This window comes from Etheostoma spectabile, chromosome 5, assembly GCF_008692095.1.
Source record: "Etheostoma spectabile isolate EspeVRDwgs_2016 chromosome 5, UIUC_Espe_1.0, whole genome shotgun sequence".
In the NCBI taxonomy this organism is placed as follows: domain Eukaryota; kingdom Metazoa; phylum Chordata; class Actinopteri; order Perciformes; family Percidae; genus Etheostoma; species Etheostoma spectabile.
In genome coordinates, this window is record NC_045737.1 from 34806602 (window position 1) to 34814816 (window position 8215).

The 8215-nt window shown below is 42.3% G+C and overlaps 1 protein-coding gene across 1 annotated transcript in view; it reads right to left on the minus strand.

Annotated features, from left to right (window-relative positions):
- The window catches only part of si:ch211-67e16.4 (uncharacterized), a 31379-nt gene that overhangs the window by 15569 nt on the left and 7595 nt on the right, over positions 1 to 8215 (minus strand). The gene's annotated exons all lie outside the window — the stretch shown is intronic.

Here is an 8215-nt window from a genome sequence, read left to right on the forward strand (position 1 = left end):
GATTAAACAAAAAAAAAAAAAAAAAGTTATAGTATGCCATAAGTCGTAAAAAAAGTCTTTAAAAAAAGGTCATAGTATAGTGAGACATAAAAACATAGTATAGTAAGCCAAAAAGTCATAAATGTCAGAGTGTAGAATCTCATGAAAAATGTCCTAAATGTCATAGTTAGTCTTTCATAAAAAAAATCCTTGTATTGTATGGTGTAAAAAAAAGTATATATAAAGTATGTATATTATGTCATAAAAATGACAAAGTAGTATACACTCACCTAAAGGATTATTAGGAACACCTGTTCAATTTCTCATTAATGCAATTATCTAATCAACCAATCACATGGCAGTTGCTTCAATACATTTAGGGGTTTGGTCCTGGTCCAGACAATCTCCTGACCTGGTCCAGACCATCTCCTGACCTGGTCCAGACAATCTCCTGACCTGGTCCAGACAATCTCCTGACCTGGTCCAGACAATCTCCTGACCTGGTCCAGACCATGTCCTGAACTCCAAACTGAATGTCAGAATGGGAAAGAAAGGTGGTTTAAGACATTTTGAGCGTGGTGGTTGTTGGTGCCAGAGGGCCGGACTGCTCAGTTACTGGGATTCACACCCCAACCATTTCTAGGGTTTACAAAGATGGTTGTAAAGGGTAAAAACATCCAGCGCAGCAGTCCTGGGAGGGGGGGGGAAATGCCTTGTTGATGCTAGAGGTCCGGAGGAGAATGGGCCATGATTAAGTGATAGAAGAGAACTTTGACTGAAATAAACCACTCGTTATAACCGAGGTCAGCAAAGCCCAAACACGCACAACCGAGGGGGGATGGGCTACAACAGCAGAAGACCCCCCGGGTACCATCATCTCACACAAATAGGAAAAAAGGCTACAATTTGCAAGAGCTCACCAAAATTGGACCGTTGAAGACTGTAAAAATGTGCCGGGTCTGATGAGTCTCGGTTTCTGTTGAGACCTTCAGATGGTAGAGGTCAGAATTTGGCGTAAACAGAAGAGAACATGGATCCATCATGCCTTGTTACCATGTGCAGGCTGGTGGTGGTGGTGAATGTGGTGTGGGGGATGTTTTCTTGGCACACTTTAGGCCCCTTAGTGCCATTGGGCATGGTTTAAATGCCACGGCCTACCTGAGCATTGTTTCTGACCATGTCCATCCCTTTATGGCCCATGTACCCCTTCTCTGATGGCTACTTCCGCAGGATAAGCCCCACGTCACAAAGCTCCAATCATTTCAAATTGGTTTCTGAACAAACGAGAGTTCACTGTACTAAAATGGCCCCCCCAGCACCAGATCTCAACCAATAGAGCATCTTTGGGATGTGGTGGAACGGGAGCTTCGTGCCCTGGATGTGATCCCACAAATCTCCATCAACTACAAGATGCTATCCTCTCAATATGGGCCAACAGTCTAAAGATGCTTTCAGCACCTTGTTGAATCAATGCCACGTAGAATTAAGGCAGTTCTGAAGGCGAAGGGGCCAAACACAGTATTAGTATGGGTCTAATAATCCTACAGGTGAGTGTAGTATGCTGTAAAGTCATAGTATAGTGTTCATGAAAGTCATAAAAAAGTCATGTCATAATAAATTGCATAAAAAGTCATAGTATAGTATGTCATAAAAAGGTCATAGTATAGTACGTGTCATAAAAACATTACATAATCATAGCTATAGATCCAAAAAATGTCAAAGTATGTTGAGCATGAAAGTCATTAAACTTCAGAGTGTAGTAATGTATGTCACAAAAATGTCATAAAAGAACATAGAAAGTCATAGTATAGTTTGTCATCAAAATTACATAAAGTCATAGCATAGTATGTCATGAAAGTCATTAAAAAAAGGGAAAGTAATAGTGCAGTTTGCATATAAGTCATAAAAAATCAAAGTATTGTAGGTCATAAAAAGTAAGTCATAACCATGTAAATAAAAGTAATACTAGAGAAAGCCATAAACGGGGTTTTCCTCACACGTTTTCTGATGGAGTTATTTGCTAATGTTTCTACAGTTAAAAAAAAACTTGTGCAAGACTGAAGTGATCACTAGTTTTTATCTGTTAACCCTAAATCTGATTGTGACAAATCATCGTCGGTTCAATACAGTTACAACGACACAGCAGCCTCACTTAAAAGTGGCCTTATAAAAGGGAGGTTCTGCACGTTGCCAAAGTACTCTGCTTCAAATTCAATTCAATTCTGTGAGGAATGACACAAGCAAGTGACAACTGGGACATAACAGTTGACAAAAAGTAGCTCCAGTGCCTCTTACACAGGTACTCTTGAGTTGCTGTGCTGGTGCTGTTGGGAAAGCCAGCTTGAGAAAGACCTGCTGCGCCACCTAGAGCCTAAGAAGGAGCAAGACAAAAATGACAGAATGATGATGATATTATAAAGGACTGTTCCTTCTATGAAATGATCCTTGTGGCTTATGAGTTCTGTAGGTTAGCAGGTTAGTGTTTCTTTATAAAAACTAAACCATGTAGCAGACACTGAGCCATTAGCTAATGTCTAATCTGCTGCTGTTGTGTTAGTGAAGGTATCACTTACTAGCGTGAGAGTAGTCACTGAAAGCACTTGGGTAACGTTGTATGAGATCATATTATCATCTCTAACTCATCGTCTTCTCTACATCATATACTCCTTTCTGTGAAAAAAAACAACAACCCCATTACTACACTGAGTCTGGTAATACAGGCCTGTAGTTTCCTTTTGCCCTCATCTGGCGACCCGCAGTCTGGTCTTCTCGACGCTCTCGCACCTTCAGCACAACAAAATCATCGTACTTTGCATTCATCAGAGGTGACTGTAGAAGCGCTTGACAGAAACGCCACTTTAAACCATACAATCTTGAAACGCTATTGATGTGTATGGGTCACGTAGATTAGTATATGTAAGGACAGAGTCTGCCAAAACACTAAGGCTGACTAACCAGATCTGCCAGCAGCGGCTGAGGCAAGGTTTTTCTCCAGCTCTCGCGTTGTTTTGATGGCTTCGCATCGGAGCTCATTCCTGGCAGTTTGTACTCTTCATAAAGGTGAGGTCTTTAGTCCAGGGCCGCACCGCCTGCGCGGTGGGATGCCAGATGGCAAAGCCACCATTGATTGAGGGAGGCCCCGACTGAGGCGTCCCATCTAAGAGCACACACAAGAAGAGTTTGCAAGTGGTGGGGCTTTTTTAATTAAACAAATTACAGTATAGACTAGTGGTAGATCAATGTATCAGTTTTCGATTATATAATCAATGTGGGCCTCCAGTTATTATAGTTTTTGGCCAGGGGCATAAGTAGGGAAACCCCACCTTTGCATTCATTCCTGAAAAGCAAGAAATTGTACTCAAAATCTAGCCAAATAGTATAAACTCAGAAGCATGACCTGCCCACTCACACAGATGTACTCAGGTGGTTGGTCGGGCTGAGCTGAAGGCTGCGGTGTGATTCCTCTGGCTTGCTGGAAGGCCAGACCACTCCGTCACTGACTTTGACGGAGGAACCGAAAAGCATGCACTCTCTTTGACAGATCATTCTGAACTGTGCACTCTCTGAGTCGTTATACTCGTAATAGTGTATCTTAATTCTCTTGGATTGATTTTCTATCCCACATGGTGTAGAAATTGCCAATGATGGTTCTTCATCACTGGCAGATTTGCCCTGCTGGTGCAAAAACGTTGCCTCAAAAAGAAACTTCCACTTTTATTTCAGGGGGACTAACACACAGTGCTCTGTTCTCCTCTTTTCAGGTTCTAAAAACAACTTTCTTGTAAATTAAGAAAAAAAAAACATTCGTTCTTAACAATTTGGAAAGAACACCTTCACAAGAATTTCGTGCCGACTTGGTTTTGTCAGATTTGGATTCAGCACTAGCTTTACCTCTAATCTGGACGAAGCCCTGTGCACCTGGCAGTCCAGCAGAAGGGTGGACATCATCTGCTCTTCTTCTGGTCCTCCTTGATACAGATACCTCCTCCTGCTCCTCCTCTCATGGGCCTCTGCTTCACCTGCATTACAACAGAGGACAACGGGACTTTAGGACTGTGGTGAGAAATCAAAGGACAATGCAGCAGCACCACCAATAGAGACCTTAGGTTAGAAGGACTATACGTGTAATGGTTTCTTACTCCGTTCAGTACTTTTCTGTAGCAGTCAGCCTAGGGGTGTTATTGTGTCAGTACTTATTGTGTCAGTACTTATTGTGGTATTGTGTTTGGGTTAGAGGTTATTTCTTACCAGACACACACAATTAATAGTTTTGGCAACTCCAGGACACTAACTAAAATCTCCGGTCCACTGTCTCTCTGTTGGACTTATTCAGTTATATTTTTGCATGTTTCATTCTGTGAAGCGCACATTTTCTATGATGAGCACTACACAGTATTTATTATATATTATTATTATTATAACTATGAGAACATATATAAATAACAGTCACAGCAAATTTGACTTCCACTTGCTCAATGATTACCAGTTACTTTAGTCACATAACATGTAACTAAAGTATTAGCTTACTTACACAAATATAATTAAATCAAATAGCTGTCTTAATCTTAAAGCTTAAGTACTACCCTTTTTATATTAACGAACTTCTGTTAAATTCCAGCCATCGCCAATGAGCTAGATAGAAGCTAATTAAGACTATATCTTCACAACACACACTGTATTTCTCAGCAAGTGCAGACTACTGTGTTTCTCCTACTACAAATGAAGTACTCGAGTTAGCCTTTTCTCTTTGTCCTCATTTTAAAAGAGGCCAGAGGTCAATCGGGAAGCAGGTATGCCCATTTCAGTAGGGTGTGCGTACGCGTGAGTGCGTGTTGCCACCTGTGGAGCAGAGGACGTCAGAGTGGAGCTATCGGCCTGCGGGAACCATAAGGGGACAACGAATCAGCGGCTGACTGGGCCCGGGTCCAGAGTCGGGCCTGGACCGTAGGCGGGACTCGGCAGCGTCCACACCTTCTGTATATGGCTGCTGAGTGAGGGTCCACTCGCAGTCGTCCTCCTGATCCTTTCTCTGTCGTGTCTGCTCTGTGGGACGGTAAAAAACTGCAAAAACAGAGATACACGGTAGCAACAATGGTTGTTTTGTCAATGCATGTGCAACGTTTCAGCAGTTTTTCCTATGTTGTGACCACAACAGAGAATGTGAATGAGTTCTCTCTGGTGGAAAAACTGTATGGAGACATTGTTTATAGTTTACCTCAAACATACTGTATCTTTACAACCTTACTTAAAATGTTGTTACTCGTCAGCAACATGAACACTGATACCTCCTGCAATAAGCCTATATTATTGGCCTAGCTCTAATTTAAAGAGTGAAGAAAAGGCAAACCATGCAACGTTTACCCACAGTTTAATACTGAAGACACAAGCAAGATGTGATTTAGTGAGCCATAACTACAATAGTTCAATAATAAATGAATAAGCATTGTTTTTTGTGACTAAAGCCTGACCTGGAGCCAAGCATTTCCACCTGAGTTTACTTTAGGCAGAGGTGGAAGATGAACTCAGATCTTGAACTTGAGGTAAAGTAGCATACCTTTAAAAAGGACCTGCATTCAAAATGTTACAGAAGAAAAAAGAAAAGATTGGCACATCAAAATTCACATAAAAGTACCAAAAGTAAAAGATCATTATGCTGAGTGGCCCAATTTCATAACAATTATCAGTGTATGGATTATTAAATTCCTTGTATACTTACTTTACTGTAGTTTGTTAATTCTACGCCGGACGAGAACAATCAAGTTAAAGTTAGAATCTATAATATTACATCAACATGTATTTGTTGATTAGTTTTGTATTATTATCTTCAAAGTAGCGAGTAAATTTCAAATAAATGTAGTGACATGAGAAGCACATATATGCTTCTGAAATGGAGTAGAGTAGAACGTTTTACATACTTGTGAAAAGTCTCAGTAATCCAGATCATAGTATTTAAGGAGGGTTAAAAATCCAGGGCAACTGGACTTGGTTAAGGATTTTGAAACCTTGACCTTAACAAGTCCAGTTATCCTTGATTATATTTTTTTACCCTCCTCGGATGACAGAAAATATACAGTATAGTTGGCTTGTACTTAGTTACGGCGAATGTTGTTGTGTGAATGAGTCACTAGTTGGATTACCGTTGGATTTTTGGTGGTGACTGAAGCTAATCTACCAGCCAATTGCATATACTACCAGGTGGCTGGTAAATGGCGCTAATTCTGACGGACGGACGGACAGACAGACACGTACCTGTGCTGCTACTGAAAGAGTCTGTTTGTGTGTTACAGAGAGTGTGAGGCAGACGATCGTTGCTCACAACTCCCAATCTGAACGACAGGCACTTGTACTGCGTGCCTGCCGTGCTCTGTGGAGAGGTGCATTCTGGGAGTAAAAACACAGAGAGGAATAAGACTCATTGGAGGGACGTCTAAGTAGGAGTTGCTCGTTTCCGCGGTCATTACTTGATTGCTTCTGTCCGTGGTCCCTCGGAGGTCCTGGTCTGAGTCAAGCATGATGGAGAGGTGTCAGTGGAGAAGACACCTGCACCACCTCTCTGTGCCTGAAGAGAGGTGGACGGTGGATGCGGACCAGAGTGGAGGCCGAGGCTCTCTGCTGCAGCTCTCCTCCACTCTTGCCTGTGTAGTACTTCAGCTTCAGCTCGGTGTAGCGCAGTTTGGCCCGAATGTTGTCCGTCTCCTTCTCTAATTGGGCTTTTTCCCTCTGCAACGTCATGGCGTCCCTCTTCATCAGCGCGACTGGGCTTTCAGCTCCTCAATTTGACTCCAACCACTTTGAGCATCTCCGCCAGCACCGTCTCCACCGCTACGTTCACTGCGCGTCAACCACGGCACCCATCTGGCCTCGAATCAACGAACGGCAATGCTGACGTCCATGTGAAAAGACCTTGATGAACCTTCTCCAGCAGTTTTAGGGCCAAATTTTTACCTGCATGAAAATGACTCACAGTTCAGAAGTGCAGTTTAATATTCAGCTATTCGTCTACAATTATGTCACTAATACACCTGTTAAATTGCAAGAGAATAATAAAAATAACTCACCCTAAACATTTAGTCCCAATTTTTTGAAAGTTCACATCATCATGCAGTAACTGTCCAGTTTGTACATGTCAGACATCAATCAAGCCCAAACCTTTATTAATCACTGCCTAAGTGAGGTACCAGTTTTCTGTTGCTACAGCTCCTAAGTAGCCCATGCATACTTAAAAATCATTATTATTTTGTTTCAGATTTCCCAACGCCTACAACACTGGCATGTTTGTGAGGTAATAAGCATTTCCACTGAGAATATATTGTCGCAATTGGACAATCTCTACAATAAACCAAGAAAGTACCAAAGACACACTTTAAGTGTCCATAAAAAGTACCAGTCTGTAAAGCCTTTGGCTGCATGAAAGATGCTGTTATATAAAATAAAGTGGAAGTTAAAGCGAAACTTGATGCTGCAGCAAAACAAGCTCGCTTCTAAAGTGCTCTAAAATGAAAGGAACTAAAAGTTAGAGTGAACGTACGTGAAAAATCTTGAATCTTCGACTTTTAACATTGGTTTTTACCTCGAAACTGTAATACACATTTCAAACTGTGTTGAAGTGTCGTTCACTAAAGTCAAAATCAGAATAAAAGAGTTAACAGTCTACTCCATTAATGTTTGTTGGTGATATAATAGCTTAGCTAGTTAGCTGATAGCTAACTTAGCTAAGATTTAATGCAATTATCTAATCAACCAATCACATGGCAGTTGCTTCAATACATTTAGGGGTTTGGTCCTGGTCCAGACAATCTCCTGACCTGGTCCAGACCATCTCCTGACCTGGTCCAGACTGTATACCATTGGCTGGACCAGCAGGTCAGGAGATGGTCTGGACCAGGTCAGGAGTTGTCCTGGACCAGCGTCCGGAGATTGTCCTGGACCTAAGGCTTGAGAGGTCTGGACACAGGGTCAGGAGATTGTCTGGACGGACCAAGTCAGAGTCGGTTCTGGACCAGCGTCAGGAGATTGTGGTCTGTGACTCAGGTCAGGGAGTTGGTCTGGACCAGGTCAGGAGATGTTCTGGACCAGGTCAGGAGATGGTCTGGACCAGGTCAGGAGATGTCTGGACAGTCAGGTGACCAGGTCAGGAGTTGGTTGGACCAGGTCAGTGGAGATGGTCTGACCAGGTCAGAAGATGGTCGCCGACAAGGTCAGGAGATGGTCGGGACCAGTTCAGAAGATGGGTTCG